This window comes from Euprymna scolopes, chromosome 13 (assembly GCF_053919585.1).
Source record: "Euprymna scolopes isolate OS-2025 chromosome 13, ASM5391958v1, whole genome shotgun sequence".
NCBI classification, from domain to species: Eukaryota; Metazoa; Mollusca; class Cephalopoda; order Sepiida; family Sepiolidae; genus Euprymna; species Euprymna scolopes.
In genome coordinates, this window is record NC_136494.1 from 58,387,823 (window position 1) to 58,412,123 (window position 24,301).

Here is a 24,301-nt window from a genome sequence, read left to right on the forward strand (position 1 = left end):
TTTTGAACAGTTTATAATAAATTAATGCTTGATGTTATTCATTTGGAATTTTTAATTTATTGTCTTATTTTACTATATATATGCAATAACTTTGTTGACATTAGCAGTAATAAATGTAAGTGATTTAATAGAAATATGATACATTATCAAAACCTTTTTAAAGTATTATCTACATTGATTTTCAAAGAAGGTAATTTAAACGTAAACTATTAGTTTTTAAAATTATAATGAGTATATAGTAAAGATTTTTTATACAGTTAAAATAATACTTAAAGTTGGTTAATAGCTGCCGATTGACGTTAATACTGTTCGCGTTGCTACCTTTAATGGCATTTACTAGTTACAAAATCGTGATACTATCAATCTGATAAGTGAGGTAGTAGTTTGTGTGAATGGCGTAGCGAGATATTTACGTTTCGTATTTTGTATAGTAAACATATGAACAAAATACATATTCATTTCACACTAGACGTATCTGTGACGTTTATAGCATATCATCAAATGGTATCGAAACAAAGACTGTTGGATATTGATGACTGAAACTTGGTGGACAAATCAGGAATAGAGTAAAGTATATTTGTACCAAATATGCTTGGATTGCCGAACGGATTGACAGTGCTACTAATTCAGACTGTCCGAAGATATGGATTTCCTTAGTTAAATTCGTCATGGGAAGTGTCGGTGGTCAAGTGGTTAGCAACAAGGTCTGACGACCGGAGTGTCCCAAGTTCAAATCGAGTTCGTTACACAAAATCACTTTCACTTAGGATGTTGACAACCTTCACGTTATCCCTTTTCGTTAGGACTCGATGTCTTTCTAGAAAATATCGGGTAAACCAATGCCAATATTAGAATCTTTGGATTAATACAAGATCATGATGAAAGCACCAGACCTTGATATTATTGTTTTTTTATCTTTCCATTTGAAAAAACTCAATCATGTTCTCCAAAGAAAAAAAAACCAAAAAAACAAAAAAACAATCAGTTTTCTCTACAAAACAACAAAACTAAACACCATGAATAAATATTTGAAGATATAGCATAAAAACTTTAGCCCAAATTATTGAAATCGAAAAGGATTGATATGCCGTAAAACAGCTAACCTAAACAGCATGAATAAGTATTTGAAGATATAAAAGGACTAAAGGGTATTTTTTTTTTCAAAATTACTACATTTGGCATTAAATTATTTGAAAAGTGTTGATATGCTGTAAAACAAAACAAACCAAAAAGCGTTATGAATTTTATTAATGATTCCATATATTGTTTTTCCATTTTTGTGTGCCAAACTTGACTCTGTGCCAATCTCGTCTTCTCAGTGACTTGCATGCAAAGCAAAAGAAAATCCACAGATTATTGAACGAAGCAACAAGCTATGAACTCATTTCTAACGCAATGATAATTTGATTTGTGAGATTATAGCAGATTATCAAATCTATCCAGGATTGCATTAAGCTCATCTTAATCCAGTTTATCTTTCAAAGAAGATCGCTGTTGCATTGTTGCAATATTGGCAAATTTAAAATGATTATAACAGACTGGTTCAGTGCAAAGCGTAGTATCCGTTTTGATAATATACCCCATGTTTTCTGTCCTCATTAGTGATGATAAAAATCTTTCGAACTAAATCATTTTTAATGTTTATCTCAATCCAGAGTGCTTCTTTTGATGGAGCTTGATTTCTGTGCATTAAAAACCGGCTTTGTGTCTAGCTCTCCTCTAGTGGAGAAACAAGTAAATATAGACTAATATACTTTTGTATTAAGGCTTGATATCCGTTTCCCAAATTTATATTTCATTAATACAATGAATTAATTAATTAAAGAGAAATGGGTGATTGGCTTTCACAGCCTATGAAATCGCTCATGACGAGTTCAAAACTCATTGAATCTAATTTCGCAATATGTAATACTGTTTGAGAAATGTATAAAATTACAATCATGCGAACATTTTGTGTTTCTTGGCTCAGTGGTATTTGGGTGTTGATCTAACATTAATAGAAGAATATAGCCTGCTGATTTCTTGCGTGGATAAATTGACTCCTCTTAAATAATTAGAGATAAACACTTTCATTTAGATCGGATCATTCTTTTATTCATGGTGGATTTTCGTTATTTAGGGATAATTATTCATTTATTTTTTATTAAAATACAAAATCACTTTCACATGTATTACCCGTCCCTATTCTTATCTTTTTCAAATATCTATCTATCTTAGTCACCTTGTCAGATGGACTAATCCTTTACCTTCTAACGTATATAAGTAACGTATATAAGTACCTATTTACAATGTATACCCACAGGACAGAGTTAGACACCAGGGTCGTTTTTTAACGTGGAGAAAAGGTACAAAAATAAAAAAATTGTCTCAGTCGTGAAGGATTTCTCCTCCACCGAAAGAGAACATGAAATGGAAGTGCATCATCTGAAGAACAGATACTAGACTTTGATCGTGGCCAAAAGGCCAAGTCTGCGGCAAAACTCCGTCCATTTAAACTCGCTAAGCTCGACGATTACCCTTAAAAATCATTCTACTAACGTAATATGATGTCAGCGATGGTCCACACGTGTTTTCGTCTTGTGTTAGTTTTTGTGCTAAGATCGGATAATCGGCTAAAGTTATAAAAAGAACACACGGTGAGAAAGGAAAGGTGAGCTGGATTTGTTTGACTCCAGTGATCATTCGCGTTTCTGTGTACCCCCATCGCCGCCAAAGCGAGAAAGATACTAGAGAGAAACGTTGCACAAAACGATCGATTTTCCTGACGTAAATGTATTGCTTCTATTTTTGCCTGTCGCTTCTATTATCAACCGGTGTACGTGCCGGGAATTTGGTTGCGGTGAATACGATAAACGGGTTGTGTACGAGACACCATTTGACACAACTAGGCCAGTTACGTTTCGTGAGATTAAAAATACGACCAGCGAATGAAAATTTCGGATCAGATGTTTCCCATTTAATTTGATTCTAATATCGGAAACCATTGATTTTTTTAATCCTCAGGGGCAATTTGTTTGTTGGTAGGATTTTCATTCACGAAAGAAAATTAATTTATCGTACATGAGAATGTATGTCTTTTAAACGCTGAAATTGAAATAGGAGCGATAGCTTTCTGGGAAGAGGAATGGCAACAATGTAATGTTTTTTATGAAAATCGCTCTAGGCAAGGCATGTAGCTACTTGATGTACTTGTAGATAAAAACAACAGTCAGTATTAGATGGATAGATTCCAACATAGAAAATAATTTATTATCCCTTGTCAGAAACATCGTTCATGGAAAGTGAGGACTATAAAAACAGAGTAAGGGAAGCGAAACTTAGTGTTGTGAGCTTGAAGGGCCGATGATAAATAAGAGAACATGATAGTATATTTACAGAATTACAGAATAGTATATTATAGAAATGCTAGTAAAAAAGAAAATAAGTTTTTCAGCAGAACAAATATATAGGAAGTTGTTTACCAACGCACGTAAAGAGAACTAATATAGGATTTCTGAATTTTTTAAATGAAAATCACACTCAAGATGAGAACAGTAGTCCGATGAATCCAAATAATAATATATAATTGTTAAGCAAAGTGTGTCAGTGGTTTGGGGCAAAAGAACTGGGCAATAGAGGTCAATATGTTTAGAGTCAGTTTACGGGCTATTTTAGGAGAGGCAATGTGTTCTGCAACATTTTACAACAGTTAAAGTAATTTACGGACACTCTTGTTAAAGACAGTGTCCAGTTTGGGAGAGTTGGCGAGTTGGAGGTCCTCCTGAGAGAAGTTATAGAGATTTGAGTTGAAGCTGAGCGAGAGTAGATCAGGCCGAGAAGAAAATCGCTGGGGACTAATGCAACCAGACAGCTAGTGACGGATAATGTCTGGGGCTTTTCTTTCTACGCTATGCGACGGTATCATACACACATACACACATACTCATCAATTACTCGTCTTGTGTTGTTTTTATTATGGAGGCGGTCATCTAATCACACTGTGAGTTTTATCATGATGCAGTAAAATATTGTCCCAAATAGTGGATAACGTAGAAACATTGACAGGTTGCATACCAGTTATTGCTTTTTGCGGACTTCTATCGAATCGGTTAAGGGTAGTAAAAAGGTGAAAATGCGTAACGAAATTGGATTCCAGAATGTTTTAGTTTATATAAATTGACTCACGTGATCCATAGAGGAGCAATGATTGATCAATTAATGCAACCCTTAAGAGACAAAATTACTGACCAATTAATGAGTGTGTCATAAATTCCTATACTCGACCTAGTAGACTTGGTATCTAAGCATTTTTGACTGCCACGATGGACTTAGCGTTAGCGATGGGATAGTAGAACTTTCTCGAGCATATATCGGAAAGATCGATCAATATAGGACAAATTATGAATGGTTGTATCGCAAGTTATATTATCTTATTAAAATAGCTGCCGCCTAATTATTTTCTTTATTACATTTGCGTCAGCACTTATCAAGACAAAAAGCCACTCGAGGATAATGAGATTGAAATAGTTATCAGCTGAAATACAAAGAAAAAGCATGGGCGCACAAGCAATGATCAATGTTGGGATTGCTTTTGACAAGAATTTGTTGACATTGGATTTGGAGACGAACAAGTTGTAGTTAGCAGGAAAGCAGTACCGGGATAATGTGTTTCACAGATGAGAAACCATTGCAAAGAAGGCAGTTCCATGAAAATTCCGCCTGGTGTTAGTGTCCTCTTGTGGGGGAGATGTATGTGTTCTTGTGTATATATTCAATTACGGCATGGCAGTGATTGTTTGTCTTCATGTGTGCACAACAAACAAACAAACAAAGCCATACAGTCATGGGTTCGTGTGTGTGTGTGTGTGTGCGTGTGTGTGTGTGTGTGTGTGCGTGTGTGCGTGCGTGTGTGTGTAACACATAAGGAGATCTTAAGACACGTACCTTTTTCTCCGTTTCTTGGTCGGTACTCGCTCGCGAAGATCCATTCATGCTCCAAAAAACACGAGTGGGATATTATTGTTTGGGTATGGTCTATATTTCAGATTTGCCTTGTTCCCTGGGAAGCTTCTCCGTCGCTGAATCAAACGATCTCTTTCTTCCTATTCCGTTTTCTCATTTTGAATCAAGAATCTCTCGTTCTGACTGTCTTACTGCGATTCCCTTACTAACTCCTAGCAACGCATGTGCGTCGTCTATATATATATATATGTATATAGGTTGAGGTGATAATATCCCGATTACCGGTTCGCATAAAAAATGTACTGACCTGTCTCGTGACCCCTGCCAGCACGCAGGTGCAACGCATCGTCAATAGAAGTCAATGAGTTTGAAGGATGTCAGTCTTAACCTTTCGACCTCTCTGCACTTAACTTGAACACAAGCAAGTTGGTTCAAGCTAGTACCGCGGTAACCGCATTATTGACACACAACATTAGGAACAATGAAAGAAAGGGAACTCGTTTTTCGATGTGGTAGAAAGCGAATTCCTGTTAGTTGACAAGGAGAGAACAAAGATTGGAGTTTAGCTGAGCTTTTTCATGATAATAGCGATTGAGCAGAGAGTGACTGTCAATGTTGCTTTTTGTGAAAAAGAGGTTGTACTGAATAGAAAAGATCATTCCCCAACCAGATTTTGGAGATGATTTCGTACTCTGTCCATACAGAAAAGAGTACGATGAAACTTCAAGGCCAGATATAGTAGAAATATTCCACTTTTGAACGTATCTGACTATAATCTTTTATCTTCATCTTAATCTTCATCTTAATCGCTTCAAACAAGGTATGAAGCTATTTGATGCAAGAAACTAAAAAAAAGCTACTACTTCAAGGTCAAAAACTTGCCAACGATAAGTGTTAGATATAATAGATTCTGGAACAGAAAGCAGCAGTTCTTTCCATTTTGTCAGAAACATGGCTCATGGAGAGTGAAGACTAAATGACAAAATAAAGGAAGCGAGAGTTACGCGGCTGCGGAAAGTAAACTCAAGATCCATTAAATTATAACGTGAGGCCAAGTTAGTAAGAAACCTTTGAGACTCACACCAGAAATAAATGTCTGATCATATTTTCTTACATCTTCATTATTTTCCATCCTTATTCCAATTATAGTATGACATCATTCGGATCAAGTCGCGCAGTGATATAAGTAAAAGTTGTATCATTTGAATTATTCGAACTACTGTTTTTCATCTTAGATGTTATACTCACAGGATCCCAGTCAATGTAATCTCCAGCCTTCTTCAGGTATATCCAATCAAATTCCGAAATCTAGACGCAATTTATTATTAGCAATACTAACTATAGCATAATAATAAACACATCTGCCCTGACATGGTTTGCAGAACGAAACCCACATGAATAAATAAAGGATTCAAATCAAAGGTCGATATGGATTCCTAGGTTCGACATAAAGATTTCCGAGTTCGACAAGGCACACCTGAAGAAAGTCGGAGGTTACATCGACCGAAACACGGTAAGAATAAAACGCAAAATAAGGATTATCATTTGATAATCCAAATAATCCAAATTATCAATGCTCATTTCTAATATTCCGAAATATAAAAGTGATGGCGTCTTAGTTATTTATATTTAAACATTCCATCACATTGTCTCATCGACATTAGTCCGATTACCGACGTTGCAATAACAAGGTTAATTGTATGCGAACTGCAGTCTGTCTGATCTTGCCATTATCATGTTTGAACGTGTTATATACTCTAGGGTCGCCATCAGCGATCAAATCGCTGCTCACATTCTACTGGCAGCAAAAAAATATTGCCCGCTTCTTTTCCTCGATGATTCATAGCTCCACAATCAAATCATATGTCTATCGGAAAAAAAAAAATCCGCTCTTTTTTCGAAGAGATGGTGCGTTGTATGTATGTTCAGTGAATAAACAAATACATAAACTTTATAAAAAAGAAACTTTATTCACATAAGAAATACCGGGTCTTCTGTGGAAAAGTCCTGCTACGAATGGAAAAATAAGTGTTGTAACTATTATAACTAAAAATTAGCTCCACCGATTGTACGTAGTACGCGCATGCGTCATTGTGCTATTTTATGAATCCTGTCTTACCATGCGTCGGATTAGGGTTAGGTTTATCATTAGAATTAGATTGTAAAAATATAGTATAAACGTTACTGTGGAAGCCATCGTGGAATGGTAGTGCGAGTTTGTGTGGAGGAAGAAACGATCTTTTGTACAAATACTCAATGGCACAAATGAATATCATCGTCTTGAATAAATAAGACATTCTTGTCTGTTTTCGGTTGCGGGGATATTTTAGTGTAGTTATTTTACAAAAGATTGGTACGATTTTTTTTTCTTTAAACATTTACCATCAGGATGTTTTCATAGTATCCATCACCGAAAATCTAACACAAACTAGGAAGAATTTATGTTTGAATATATCTTAGTTGTCGCCATTTTTCTGCTTAGTCTCGTATCCAAACTTTAGAAAGTCTGAAAGTTCAAGGACCTATTTTTTTAAACTATGGCAACAGCCAAGATAGTTCGAAACGAAAATTAAGTAAAAAGAGAAAAATATCGTAAAATATTTTTTAAAATACCTACAAAATTACTCACACTAGAGAGCATCAGATATCTCCACAAAGCCACCATTCATCCATGCATGGAGTATTGTTGCCAAATCTGGGCTGGTGCATTTAACACTAGTCTTCCACTCTGACAGGGTCTATAAGAAAATACTCGAATCGCACTGTCGACCAAGCTCCAACTTCTGTCCCATCACCGCAATGTCACATTCTTATGCCTATTTTGCAATACTTTCATCGAATGTGCTTTGATAAACTCATAACACTTGTGCCCCCCTGACGTACATACCCTGATTATTATAACAAGCCGCAAAATGCATCCCCGCGCCAGTTAGGTCACTAGATGCCGGAATGCTTTCTACTCTAATATTTTCTTCTCTCGGACTGCTACACTTTGGAATTCTCTCCCTGTTTCCCTGCTCTCCTGACTGTACAAAACTGCAGAAATTTAAATGTAATGAGAACAGACATCTCGCTGCTCATCTCTCGATAGTCCCTTATAATACATGATTACAAATAGTAGCCCCTTACGTTTCAGGTGGAAATATGCCTTGTTTGGGGTGAAAAGGAGTAAAAATAGATTGTTGCGAACTAATTTTATACATTCCAATGTTTTAACGTAACTTTAAATAAATTATTATCTACTAGTTCATACCCGCTCCTTGGGCGTTGTTCGTACTGGGCATGTCAAGTTTCACCTTCATCATCTAGTGCATACTGCTTTATATATTAGATTATTATCTAATAGTTTATATCTGTTTCTGTAGAATAGTGAACGAGTTTTTGTGGAAGAAGAAATATAAGTGAAGTAAGAAATATAAGGAAAAAAATCTTTGCATGCAAATAATCAAAACATGAATGGATTCCATCCTTTTGAGTAAAGAATAAAACGTTGTTTAACTAAAACCCGAGGATTTTGTAGTGGTAGGATTAAAAAAAAGTATTGAATAAATAATTTATTTAAAAATGCACAGTGAGAAATGTGTATATAAATCAGTTTTCTTTCGTGTGATAGAATTTTATGGATTTTATTATAAGTTTGTTTTTTTTCCAACGAATCTGCCGCTGGAGAATTGGAGCCAAAAGTATTCTACCCAAAAGAATTTGACCCACATATTTTTTTCTAAACACTTAGCATTTCCTGGGCAGATATTTTTGTATGAACTTTTAGGACATTGATTGGATATTTAATACTGAATAAGTGTTAGATATAATAGATTCTGGCCCAGAAAGCAGCAGTTCTTTCCATTTTGTACTCTGTCCTTCCTAGATAAAAATAATTCATAATTAATTAATGAATGTTTATTTTCGTTTCAAAGTAACAAAGTTTTATTCGTGAATGAATTTAATTATCTAGTTTCAAAGAAAAATTATAATGCTTAAATTTATAAAGATACTAGCAAGCTGTCCAGCGTAGCCCGGTCGTAAAATACGCATAAATATCACATTTAATTTATGCATGTTTCCAATTTATCATTGTCAGAGCCAATCCCCTGCTGTTTGTTATATTGTACCCAATATAATGGAGAAGAAAACAGAACGAAACTGAGGCATGTGTATGCGAGTATTATGTTTTTCCTAAACAGTTCAATTCTTGTAACTAAAAAATATTCAAGCTGAGATCGAAACCAAAATCAAAAGCCAATGAATCAAGTACGATAACCGTTAAGCCAACTTGCCACTATCTTTATAAAGTGTTTTCAAGCCTACTTATTCTTAACATAAGGAAGCTGTCATGTGAACAATTTGCGCATGCGCAGTCGTGAAACAGTTGACAAACAGATAAAAGTCTGATGATCCACAAGTACCATTTTTTTCCAGTTTTCACCCCTTAGCAGCTCTGAAATGAAAACAAATTCAAAAAGTTTTCTAAATCTGAATACCCTATATACAAATTTCAATTCTGTAGATTAAAAATTCATTAAAAATATATAGGTTGAGAGCTATCCTCACAAACACACATTCTCACTTTTATATATAGATTTGATTGAAAAGGAATGCAAGTCAACCAAACATTCAGAAAAACGTGTTTGTTTTTCGTATTATTTGGATTCATCGGACTGCTGTTCTCGTCTTAAGTGTGACATTCACAACATTTGTCGAACTCGGGAATATTTCTGTCTTAATCGGGAATTTGGACGGAATTTCGAACGGAACCTTTATTTACTTCACGGGGGTAGCGTGCTCTCGTTCTGTCAGCCATGAATGAATAGCGGTCCTAAGTAATTTGCAATTGTATTCTTCAGTCGTCCACACTGGGAATTGAACCTTCAGCTTTCAAGATAATATCACTTCTACAACTGATTTTCCCAAGTATTCTAACCAATACGCCACGGATCCTTAGTTCGACAGAAACATTCTTGAGTTCGACAAGATACACCTGAAGTAAGTCGGAGGTTACATCGACCAAAATGTTGTGAAAATCACACTCAAGATGAGAACAGTAGTCTGATGAATTCAAATAATACGGATAACTAATCCTCATCTCGAAAATTCGGAAACATGTTTGTTTTAATTTAAATGTTACAACTTAGATACATTGTATACATTAGTTAACAAAAACTTTTCGATTATCGTGAAAAAAATTACAAATAAATGTAGACGAAATAAAGTCAACAAAATACATGATTCAGGTTTACTTATAAGTAAAAATAATGTGTTCTTAATTAAATAATAAATCAGTTCCTTTCATTTCTATTATTAGCAAATAAATTTAAATTTAAAAAAACTATTATAAATACTTTATTAAAAAAAAGCGGCTAGTTAAGACAAAAACTGGGAATAAAAAGCAAAAGAAATTATGACAGCAAAAAGACCACAAGCAATACCGGCTATTTGAAATGAAAGTCGGTCACTTAAGCTCACATGCGCAGATCACGATGCTATAATCATTAGATCACTGACGTCCCGACATTTTAAAAAATAAATGTTTAAATTTCAACGTTAAAGTTGGCCGTGTGGTTTGTTCCTTGCTTAATGGAGTAAGAGATGACTTCGTGGCCGGGTTTGAATCTCCCGACTGGCGGTAATCGTGACACCCTGCACTTGGGGAGCTGGAGTCACCACATTGAAAACCAACCTTGTACCAAAATCTTCCTCCGTGAGAAGACAAGTAATTAATAACACTCGAAACTAAATCAGTCTCCTCCAAAATATGATTCTACTTTTTTAGGCAATTACGTGTGAATATTGTGAAAAAAAAAATAGCAAAAAGAAAATGTCACTGGGTAACAATTTTTTTACTTTTTAAATAATGTCTACATTTCTACAACTGGTTTCGAATATTTTTGCACTGCTGAATTAGGAAATGGCATCTGTTTTGATTTGAAATACATCTTTGTGGCATTTTTGATTTTTGTCAACACATATCATCCTAAATATGTTTTTAAGAGAAAAAAATGTTTTACTAATAACATATAATGATAACCTGATAGAAACATCGATTACTGTAAACTGAATGGTGCGCATTGATAAAGGTCAACACGCGAAAATTGTATGTTGTTTCACCATTGTTCAAATTCAAGGCTTGAACTCCCGTTTCTTCAAACTCCTTTAATGCTCAGCGGCCAGAAGGTCTATCTTCAAGCAGTAGTCATTCATCATGACTGCGTTCCAGCAACCCTAATACCTGGTCTCTATCTCTTTTAGGTCCTGATGAAATCTTTCCCCCTGTTCGTTGCTCATTAAACTCAGGTTCTTAGGAAACTGGTCCAGATATGAAAATAACTAGTGCATCTTGACGCTCATGTTGCAATCCATGTTACTAAAAGCAGTCGGCATGTTGTCGACTATTTCTGCGTATTTTCTAGATGTATTGTTGCCATGAAAATACTTCATTATGCTTTTCACGATTCCAGTTCCACTTCGTTTATTAAGTTTTCAAAATCTGGATCTCTGATAAACTGCCGGATTTGAGGACTGCCGAATATGCCAGCTTTCAACTTCTCCATGGTCAATCCTGGAAAAGCGTAGGACAAGTAAATGATGCAGTCACCATCCTTGACCAGAACCTTGGTGAACTGCTTAAGTCGCGCTTGATGTGGAGCGGTATCCGTTCTCTAGTCACCAGAGGGTCGTTGATGACGTTTCTTTCTTCGCAAGGCACTAATTCCTCCCGCACAGGATAGTCCTTTTTCGTGTATGCTTAGCATCAATTTTTGGAAGATTTCAAGTCTGTTGCCAAGGTCGCTGGAAAGATGGTGGGATCCTTCTACCGCTCCAGAAGATATCTCACTACTGATGCAATTCTCTATCTATATAAAAGCCAAGTACGTCCAAGGATGGAATACTGTTGCCATATCTGGGCAGGAGCTGCTAAAAACAGCCTATTCTGCCTTGACAGAGTACAAAATAGACTTCGTGGCTTAGTGGGGGATGCCCTTTTCTCTACCCTGCAACCTCTCTCCCACAGAAGAGACGTTGCGAGCCTATCCTTGTTTTATCGTTATTTCCATGGCAGATGCTCGTCTGAACTCCAATCTCTGGTCCTCCCTCGCCAATCTTTCACGAAAAACACCCGTCTAGCTGAATCCACTGTGAAAAATTTCCCCCACTCTGTATCTGTGCCTAAATCAAAGCACGGATTCCATGAACAAAGCTTCTTTCTTAGAACTGCACGCCTGTGGAACTCTGTTCCGTCTGCCTGCTTCCCTCCAGACTACAACTTGGATGTCTTCAAGTCCAATGTTAACAAATTCCTAATGAACCGCCCCCTTAAGTAAACACTTCAGCAAATCTCCTCACTAACTTAATGTACTTGCAATAACCCTTATCCCTGAGTGGCTTCCGGGCCTTGATAAGTGGTGATCACTGTGTAAAAAAAAAAAAAAAATCTTCCGCCCCGTTTAAATTTTTTAGATTAGCTTTCATGCTTTTCTACATAACTTCTTCCTAATGTGTTTGTAATAATTGGCAAAGAGAACAACTAATTGAATACCGGATAGTAGAAATGTAAGGCAGACATGGGTTTATGATGATAAGTGGTTATTAATTTCCGTCAAATCGAGATAATTATTTGAATTATCTTTTGAAGTATTTATTCTTTCGTGTGAACAACTCGTAAATTGTGTTGTTTGAACCTCCGCACTAATGCTTTACGTTGTTTATTACGATTTCTCTCCCTCTTCTCTCTCTCTCTCTCTCTCTCTCTCTCTCTCTCTCTCTCTCTCTATCTATCTATCTATCTATCTATCTCTCTCTCTCTCTCTCTATATATATATATATATATATATATATTTGTGTGTGTGTGTGTGTGTGTGTGTGTGTGTGTGTGTGTGCTTATTAAAAGTCGAACAGAATTGAAATAATTCATTATAAAGAAAAGATAGGAACATTATTTAACACGAAGTTGGATAGGAAAAGCGAGAGAGAGCGCGCGAGAGAGAGAGAGAGAGAGAGAGAAAGAGAGGTAGGGATGGAGAGAGGGATAGACAAACAGACAGTACAGACACACAGAAAAGTTAAGAGAGACAAACAGAGAAGTGATGGGGAGAGAGTGCATTTGTCTTGATTGACAAATAGACGTATACTCGTCCCAAAACTGGTACAATTAATTTTCCGAACAGGACAGTTTTGTCCCACTTTTAGATTCAGGAAAGTGAAAATCAAGATATAATTGTACTAAACTAGCAAGAAACCCCGACCTTGCCCGGGTTTGAATGACGATCAACAAATATTTCACACTCCCATATTTCATCAGAATCAATAAAATCGTCCTATTATTCAATCTAGTTAAATTGGTTAAAATTAAAAATAAAAAATACAAAAGGGTCTGTTTATATTGCTTAAAATAAATAAGAAGATTGATTAAAAGAAAAAAAAAAGATTTATATCATTGAAAATAAAAAGAAAAAGATTTATATTGTGTAAAATAAAAAAAATGTTTCTTCTTTTTTTTAACGTTGTTTTCACAATGATTATTTTTTTAAAGAAGTTTTGCTTACTTAAAACTCAACGTCTGAAATACCGATGTCACTGTTTATATATTGTTGGCATAGTAACATAACGGTGATTAGGGAGTTTTGTTTCTTTTATTTCATAGAGGGTTCGAGATTATTTTGCCACCTAAACGCCCGTCTTGACAGAACTTTTGGTACTTGTGCATTGTACAAACCACACTGAAACGTTATTATAAAGAAAACCATTCTTAACATGGAGAGGGGGCTTGTTAACTATTTAGCACTTTCACCTAACAGTTTAATGGGAGAAGAAAAAGTATTTCAAGAAAAAGGAAGAAGCTAGGTACATTAAGGATATAATTTGGAGAAAAGAAACTTCTCAATGAAACAGGTGTATTAATTTAAAGAGAAAGTAATGTCGATTGGCAATTGTATTGATGGGGGGGGTGAACGAAACTTTATGAATAAAATTTCATTTTTAGAGCAACATCAAATTTTATTTCATTTCGTTTAAAAAATGAGAAAGAAAACTTCTCTTTATGTTTGAATGATTGCTTTCGTGTCAACCTGTCATGTGTTGAAATAGTCTCGTAGTTGTGTTTTGATTGAAATAAGTGGCAGACCACAATCTGACTATTTTGGCTGATTTTCCTCAGTCGAGGATTCGAACGTGAATACATGTTTTATTTTTGTTTTTATTATGAAAATCATATTCATGGAAATTACTTATTCTACTGTAAGCGAAGTAAGTGTCGAAGATAACCAAGTGCATGTATTTTTATGATAAATGGAAAATATCTCGTGTTATTTAAAATATTTTTAATAACAATATAATAACAATTTTAAAATATTAAAAAAAAAACAGGGGTCACTAAGATATTTGTTAAATGATTTTCTATGACTCAATTTTTTGGTAAGATGAGAATAATAGTCCGAATAAAATATATCAGATTTATCTGATTACGAGGGGCGTGCAATAAGTAATGCTCCTGACCCACTTCCCATAGCATTAGAGCAACGAAACTTGGCACAATTATTAGTCTTTCTCTACATAGGAACCACCCAGAGTTATGCATTTTTCCCATCGTTTAATGAAGCTCTGGAGACCGTTTTTGTAGAAAACCCAGGTTGGTCCTCCAACCACAACGTGACTTCAGAAATCAAGGCTGCATCATCTGAGAAACGCTTTCCTTTCAAAAACAACTTCATGGCTGGGAAGAGGTGAAAGTCAGAGGGTGCAAAGTCAGGAGAGTAGGGAGGATGGGGTAGGATTTCATAACCACACACCCGTACTTCTGATCTGGTGACATGCGAGTTGTGGACTGGAGCGTTGTCCAGCAGGAATGGGTACCTTTGCTGATCTTGCCCCGCCTCTTGATTTTGATAGCTTCCCTTAATTTCCTCAAAAGTGAAGCATAATAGGCTCCTGTAATTGTGGTACACTTTGCCAGGGAATCTGTCATAACTACTCCGTCCTGGTCCCAGAAGACTGTGAGCATGATCTTTCCAGCGGAGGGCTGCACCCTTGCCTTCTTTGGAGGTGGTGAGTCCAGTGCTTCCACTGCATTGACTGGGCTTTGGTCTCTGGATCATAGTGATGGACCCAGGTTTCATCCTGTGCAATCAGTTTTTTTTTTTAAACTTTGACTCATCTTCTTGGCACATCTCCAAATTCATCCTCGAGCACTCGACGCGTTCTCGCTTCTGGAATGGTGTGAGCAACCTGGGAATCCATCTGGCAGACACCTTATGCATATGCAAATGGTCATGAATGATAGTTTCCACAGACCCTGTACTAATCTTGACATCTTGGGCTATTTGTCGAATAGTAATGCGCCGATCTTCCAAAATGGCAGCTTCATCTTGACGGACAGATGCCTCATCAATGGCAGAAAGAGGGCAACCAGGTCTGGGAGCTGTTTTTACAGACTTCCGGTCATGTTTGAATTCACGATGCCAGCGTTTTACAAGGTCATATGATGGGGCATTATCACCATAAGTTTCTTTCATTTCATCAAAAGTCTCCTGTGGTGTGCGTCCTTTTAAATACAAAAACCGGATCACTGCTCGACATTCAACAGATTCCATTTCACACCTCAGTTCAAACACCTGTAAAACAGAAACCATAATTAGTTCAGAGCTGTAATTTGCCACATAACCCGTAGAGATATAAATCATTACACATGCAAAATTCAGCTAGATCAGGCAACTGGAAGTGGGCCAGGGGCATTACTTATTGCACGCCCCTCGTAGATACTATTATTATTATTATTATTATTATTATTATTATTATTATTATTATTATTATTATTATTAATAATAATAATAATAATAATAATAATAATAATAATAATAATAATAATAATAATATTTTAGAAATAAACCTGCATTTTGTGTTGGCATAATGTCCTGTGCAAGAAAGCTCTCTCGGAAAAACTAAAAATAATAAAAACGCATGCATTCGGAAAAATTTGACAGTTTCTGTTTGATATCAATAGTTGTTCATCTACTCGATAAATGAATAAAATATATATATATATATATATATATATATATATGTTTCGTAAATGCCATGTAACGTCTGGAAAAAAATGCATGCAATCGAACCGTAAGAATTTTTAGTACTCTTGCATTATTTGACCCGGATTCTCGGGAATTTCCGTCAAGCATGGATCGGGCGAGACCGACAATCATCGGTTTCAGCCGGGCGTTGTTCAAATATTGAAACGCTAAATTGATTTTTTATTTTTATTTTTATGTAATGTTTTTAGTATTTTTTCTGTGATAATAGGGGGGGAGTCTGATTATTTATTTATTTATTTGTAATTCATTGACTCGGCTGTTTAATAAAAAAGAAAGATACCATAAAAATGTAATTTAATTTTGAAATCCTATCTGAAATGTAAAATTCGGTGTTTTTACTGTATACGCATCGTACATTGTAAAAACACCGAATATTTCTTTGTAATTAATAATTGTTTATCTAATCGGTCACATAATAATAAAAGATATGCATATATGTCTTCGATAATTGAATAATAAAAAATATATAGGGTTTTCTTTGTATTAACAAATTCAAAACTGTGAGTGAAATTTACGTAGTATTTCAATTTTTTTTATTGATACAAAAAAACATAATCAAAATATGTAACATTCGAGCATCATGCTGTTTTAAGTGTGCGCATGTGCAAAAATGTCGGCTAGTAGTTAACGTACATTTTACATGTAAATTTGCCGATATCTGTACACGTTATTCATGTGTGTTAACAAAGATATTATTCGCTATAAACCATATTATGTGCATGAATATTATTTCCTGAGAATTTCAATGTTATTTGACCAGTAGTTTAGGAGTTTACTTGTTAGATATTTACACACACAAAAACGACTACTGTTTTATTTATATTGATAATGGTTTGAATTAAAGTTTAAGATAAAAAAAATCAAGTATCATGCTTATACTGTGCTCTAAACAGAAACATTCATTTCGAACGCGGCCCAGTTATATCAAAGAAACTACTGTTGATTTTATATGCCGGACCTTACTGCTTGTACGATAATAATGGCTTGAATTTAAGTTTAAAATGAAAAGATCAAATATCATACTTCAATTGTGCTTTAAACAGAAACATTCATTTTGAACCCTCCTCTGTCATATCAAAGAAACTACTGTTGATTTATATGTCGGGCCTTTCGGCTTGTGTGTTAATGCAACTTCTCGTATGCACTTGTGATGTTGGGCTGTGTAAGGCCTTAACGTTGGTCAAAATCGTCTGTTCCTTTTTTTATCGAACCATTTCGATTATAGATTATCGATTCTAGAAGACATTCCAATACAAAACCTATCTAAGACCACTGTCAGGCACATAAAGTACATTTGTTTCATAAAAATTGGCTCAGCCGTTTTGGAGTCTATAGGAAACGAACTCACATACACAAACACACACAGAGACAAAGTTCCTTTATATAATAGTAGAGATAGAAATTGTATGTAAAAATCCTTAATTCAATTTTGATAAAGATTCATCACATAATTTTTATCGCAGAAAATGTCTAAAACTTAAGGTTTAAGCTTCTTCTTGATAAGAAATAGAATTTTAGTGAATCTTGATTAATTAGCAATTTGGATCTAATTTAATGAAGATCTGAAATTATTACATTTTCAAATGGAAAGTTGTGTCTATGTTATGTACGCTAGAAAACTACAAAGAAACTGAAAATTGTGGAATATTTATTACTTGATATTTAATACATAAATGGTTTAAATCATATACATACACATATATAAACATATACAGATGCCCAACTTTATATAAATAAAGAAACAAAATATATTTTCCCTATTTCTTTGAATGAAATAGCTTTGTTAAAAAAGGTGTATAAAAATCTGTTTGGTCAGTCAAATATAACAAATGCTGATGCAAAATTATTGTGTATCTTCGCAGTGTATCTTATAAAACTAGCGTGCTGTAGAAAGGTCTCTTTAATATAATCTTACCATCCTGGCATGGCGTAACAAGACCTCAAAGTACAATAGCCATATCCCTATTTAGAGTAGCGGTTGATCATTATTTCTTTCGATCCTATATTATTCAGATCCCGAAACTATCATCCATTGCCTGGCTGAAAAAGGGAAAACAATCGTAGTATGGTGTCATTAATTCTCTCCAAAGAATTAATTAGCTGGACTTTGGGAAAAGGACCATCCCCTATGAAATTTCAACACTTGGTAAAAAAAAAAGCGAACAATGCATTCTATATAAAAAGAATATAGTTTTTTTTATTTCCACAGTATTCCAATAAACATAAAAATCGAATTGCTGAGCTAGGTAGACACCCATCAACACAATTTTATAGAGTCTCAACGACTATTGTTTGTATCGCACGTGTTCACAAAAGGAGAAACAAAGAAAACTTTCAGTAAAATGAAACAAAATACATATATATATATATATATATATATATATATATATATGTATATATATATATATATATATATATATATATATATATATATATATATATAGAGAGAGAGAGAGAGAGAGAGAGAGAGAGAGAGAATGAATGAACAAGTGTTAATCATTGTATTGTATCGGATTCACTGGCGTCAGCTGCAGATGTTTGTAACGTTTGACCTTTCCAAGCATCTAACAACCTGCGGTGTCGTAAAGTTTTCTCCATATTAAAAATCGATCTTATGTCTATGGGGAGACCACTGAATAACCTGTTCTTATCTTTTCTCTTTTCACCTTACGAAGAAGAGTTTCATTACTTTCGGAAATGCATTTAGTTAGACTTCCTTCCTCTATATTTACCAAATCTTCAGCACTAAGTAAGCCTCGACCACCTACTTTTCTAGGTAAATACAATCTACATCTCCTTTCTTATCAAAAGCCCTATAAATCGTAAGAATTTTACTTGTGTTTGCGTCCAGACATTTTCATTTATATATATTCCAGTCAAGTATACAAGCAGTATATCGAATGATAGTTACTTCTCTAGCAGTGATGACATATATTGTATTCCGACTGTGGAGGTGCGATTTAAGAATATCCTTAGTCTTTTCTTGTCCTGATTTGTGATCTGGGTTTTCATTTCCATCTTCTTAATCTTATCGGTTTTCGATATTGCCAAATATTTGTAGCCTAGCAAGTTTCTTTATCAGATCTGTTATTGAAAGTGCAGTACCATCTGCGTGGATGAGCTTGCCTCTTTTTATCACAAGAGTAGCACATGTCGTGATGCCAAATTCCACATATGGTGATACCAAATTCCATCCGTATGTCATTACGAAACATTCATTTGTGTATCATGCTGGTTCTCATTGCTTCCCAAACCTTTTTAAAACTTTATTATTATTATTATTATTATTATTATTATTATTATTATTATTATTATTATTATTATTATTATTGGTTCACATGGAGCTTTCACACAAGTCAACAAAGGATCTGATTGGAAGCCTGTGGTGCTCTCTGGAGGCTGAGTGACAACAAGTCTCTCCAGACGTCCAGTTCTCTCCACCTCCTTCGATAGCATCTGCAAATGAATTTGCATCATCGCAACAACCTCTTACCATTGAATTCTCGCCGGCAGTGGCCATTGGTTTATACTCGAATTTGAGTGGCACTAAGCTTCCCCAAAGTCCCAGTTCTCTTTGCGCTTGTCCAACCGAGGTCTGGCTGCCGCTCTCTCCTCGGTCTTTCAGTCCTCCTTGATCCTTTCCAGCTCTTTGGTGTCACTTTTTTATTGGGAGGAGCGGTGGTGAAACAATGGAGGGGATGCATGATGGGGGTGTAGAACTTGTAGATCTGCAGCTTCGGTGTTCTTCATTCCCTGTAACGCTTTTTCGTTATATTGTCTTCTTGTATTATTCTCCGCATTCAAGGATTTTCCTTAATATTTCAGTCGTTTTCATTATCGTCAGTCGTTTGTACTTTTGCAGTTATTCCTCTGATTCCAATTTCTGACATTCTTTTTCGAAGTTTTTCGGAATTGTTCCTAGTGCTCCTACTATTATCAGTACTATTTTGATTTTCTTCATCATCCAAATCCCTTTTAACTCTCTGGCTAGCTCTGTGTATTTGCTTCGTTTCTCCTTTTCTTTCATACTCACCTTGTGGTCAGCTGTGACAGCAAAGTCTACGATTTGACAGGATTTTTCTTTCTCGTTAATTATTACGACATCTGGTCTTCTTTTTTGGATGCGTTTGTGCGTCTGTATGTCCATGTCCCATAGGATTTTGTGGTTCTCGTTTTCGAGTGCTGTTGCAGGTTTATGCTTGTACCATTTGTATGTACGCTCAAAATGTAGTCGTTTGCACAATTACCAGTGCACCGTCCTCCCCACTTGGTCATGCCTGTTTTTGTATTCCTTTTGGGCCAGTTTGCTGCATTCACTTACTATATGGTTTATTGTTTAGTCTCTTTGTCCACAGACTCTGCATTTGCTGTTTTCTTGTATTTTATCGATTCTTGCTTTGATACGGTTGGTTCTTATCGAGTTATCTGGTGCTGCAGTTATTACAGATTCAATTTCTCGGTTTATATATCCTTTTCGCATCCATGTCTAGGTGTTTTCGTTATTCTCATCTTTTGTCATTCTCTTCCCACATCTCTTTTCTCGTTTTGTCATTTGTCTCTCTGTTTTTTGTTTTGTTTATTTCAGTGTCTCTCGCTGCCATAATTATCCTTTCAGTGATTTGCATTATGTATTTTTCTAGTTCTTTTTTCGTATCCTTTTCACAGTCTTTTATACAGATCAGTCCTCTCCTGCCCCCTTTCCTTTTCATGTAGAGTCTGTCAATAGCGTTCTTTGGGTGTAGTGCATTATGCATGGTCATGAGTTTCCTGATTTTCTGGTCGAGATGTCTCAGTTCTTCTTTTGTCCACCCAATAAACGGCCCAGAGTAGCTTACTAGTGATACTGCCCATGTATTTATACCTTTTATTAGGTTTCTGATATATAATTTCGTTTCCAGGGGTTTTCTTATTCTCCTGAGGTATTCATTTCCAATTTTCTCTTTCATTTCTGTTGCTCTGATGGTGTCCGCTTCCAGAATTCCCAAGTATTTATAGTCGTCTTGTTCCCCTAGTGTCCTCATTTCTGTTTGGTTGGGTAGTTCCATGCCTTCTGTCGTTTCCAGTTTTCCCTTCTTATAACTAGTTGTGCGCACTTTTCCATTCCAAATTCCATTTGGATATCTTGGCTGAAGATCCTGGTAGTGTTAATTAGTGTGTCTAGCTCCTTTTCGGTCCTTGCAAAAACTTTCAGATTGTCCATGTACATCAGGTGGTTCATTTTTTTCCTCTGTGTTGGAGAACTTGTATCTGGCTTGGCACTTTCTCAGAATACTATTCAAGGGCATCATAGCTATGATGAACAGTAATGGTGATAGTGAGTCTCCTTGGAAGATGCCTCTTTGTATGTTTATTTCTGTTATGTGTTGTACATCAGCTGTCAATTTCAGTCTCCATATTTTCATTGCATTTTCTATTACATTGGTGATCCCGCTTGGTATTTTATACATTTTTAGGCATTCTTTTATCCATGTTTGGGGATCCTGTCGTACACTTTTTTGTAGTCGATCCATGCCATGGCTAAATTCTTTCTCCTCCTTTTTACCTCTTTTAGGATCTTTTGATCTACATATAGCAGGTCACGTGTTCCTCTTTTTTCATTTTTGTCCTTCTGCAGCAGTGTAGTTCTACCTTTTGTCATCCAGTCTGGTACGCTTGTTTCCTGTATACATCTTCTCGGGTTTTGGGCTAGTCTTTCGTGTAAGGTTGTGAATTTTTTGAACCAGTATGCATGTATCCCGTCGTGCCCTGGTGCTCTCCAGTTTGCCATTTTTCCTATGGTTTTCTTTAGGGTTTTCTTGCTGAATTCATTCACTGTTCCTTCTTCTATTTGCTGTAACTCTTCTTTCATGTATTTCAGCCATTCGGCATTTCTATTGTGATCTCGTCGTTCTTCCCATATTTTACTCCAGTAGAGTTTTGTTTCTGTCGGATTTGGTTGTTCTGTTTTTGTTTTTCTTCCGTTCACATTTTGGTAGAATTGGCGTTCATTAGTTTCAAATGTTCTGTTTTGTTTGCATTGTTCAGCTTTATATCTATATCGTCTCAATCTCGGTTCTTTTGCTTTTATTTTTTGGTCCAGTTCTTCATGTTTCTTGTTTAGCCTCTCCCTGCCAGTTACATTTCTAATATTCCGTTTTCTCCATACTGCTTTCTTCCTGTTGCTAATTTTGGTTTCTTTTTATGTTTGTGTATTTGAGTCTCTAGTCTTATTTCCCATCCAGGATTTATCGGACCGCTTGTCCCCGGTTCTTTTTCTAATTTGAGATTCATACTTACCATTTTGGCTCCTGCGTAAATGAGGTTGTTTTAGTCTGTGATTGTATTTGTTGGGATGTGTAGAAGGAGATTGTTAACCTTCTCTGTTTCTGTTTTTAATTTCTTTTCTGCTCTTGGTTCCTTAACGATGGGAACTTTGTTTTTTCCTCGTTCATCAGCTGTATTATTTTATTTATTTTATTTGCTTCATTCTCTGTTTGTTCTGTTTCATTGTTCTCGGTTTCCACGTTTGTAGACTTCGTTCTTGGTTGGTCGTGGGCCTTTGGTGTTTTTACTTGTGAGGCTTCGACTTGTGGGGTTTCTCTACGTGCGGTATCGTTGGGGGATGCTTCTTGTTCAGTTTCATCATTTTTTTTCGCTGTATTTCTGTTAGCTCTAGTTTAGAGAGCCAACCTTTCTTGAGTATCAGTCTTGCTTGGTCCGCAATTCTTTGTTCTGTTGTATGGTAGTCACTGGATAGGTCCCATAGTTCTTCATTCGTTTCCAATAACCTCCATATCTATATTTAGGATGACTTCTATAATAGCATTCCATTACGAGTCTATTCTCTTTTGTTGTCCATTTCTTTCTGCGTTTTTTTTTTTTTCATTTTGATGGTTATCATGACTGTGCTGTGTTTGTTCGGTATCATTTTGTTCCCTGAAATTAGAGTTTATACTTACCTATTATTATATCATATTACTATACTACTATTTGAGTTTCTGAAACTAGAAAGTTGGCCAACATTCGCAGGATGACGACCGGGTCCCCCATGCTGGCTACCGAATGACCACCTACCGATCATGACACCCAGATCTTTTTTCTGGGTCCCATGGTTTGGATAATTTGTAATTGATATTTTTCATATTTTGGTGTTTGTGGCAGTACCGAGCTCAGAATTATTTTACCTGTGGTTCTGACGCCAAAAGTCATACTCTGAAAGAGGGCGTTTGAAGATAGGTCTACTTACACCATACTGCTTAGCTGTTTGAAATGTTGGATGGGAAAAGAGGAAGGCACTTTTCCCCTTCGCACTGGTAGTATTTAATTCCCTCGTTCAGAGACGAGGCAAATTTCTACGTCTATATCGGTAAAAGGACTGGTTTTTGTTATAAATTCCAACTAACATTTAACTAGATAATTCGCCAGTCGCCCGTCTGGTTATTTTTGCATTCATTTTTAGAGGATTTTCATTAAATTTGCATTGACAAACAGAATTATGCGTTTATATCGAAATAAAGACTGTTTTCTGAAATAAATTCGAAGTAACATTTAACCTTTTTTTAACAAAAAAAGGACGTAAACTCACATTTTGTTGGTGTCTTTAAAAGAGTTTTCTGTCACGAGCGTGCTAAAGTCCCTATTTGGTTTCCTGTCTTGAGTTAAATGCAAAGTCGTTGGTCAGTAGAGGGTGAGGGTAAGGAGGAGGGGTGACAGTCTTTTCTAGTACACACATGCCCACATACGCAAACATTCTGCCCGTCTTTGCCAAAAAAGAATAAAAATGAATTCCTCTTTTTTATCCTCAAGTAATAAATATCGCCAGTCACCCGTCTGGTTATTTTTGCATTCATTTTAGAGGATTTTCATTAAATTTGCATTGACAAACGGAATTATGCGTTTATATCGAAACAAAGACTGTTTTCTAAAATAAATTCGAAGTAACATTTAACTTTTTTTTTCTTTTAACAAAAAAGGACGTAAACTCACATTTTGTTGGTGTCTTTAAAAGAGTTTTCTGTCACGAGCGTGCTAAACGTCCCTATTTGGACTCCTGTCTTGAGTTAAATGCCAGGTCGTGGGTCAGTCCACAAAGAGCTTTCACACATGTCATCAAAGATCTCTCCTTGAAAACAGCATGTGGTATTCCCTGGAATCTGAGTGACAACAAGTCTCCCCAGATTTCCAGGACTCTTCATCTCTTTCGATTATTATTATTATTATTATTATTATTATTATTATTATTATTATTATTATTATTATTTTCACTCACTAGGAGTTTTCACACAGGTTAATATAAAAGATTT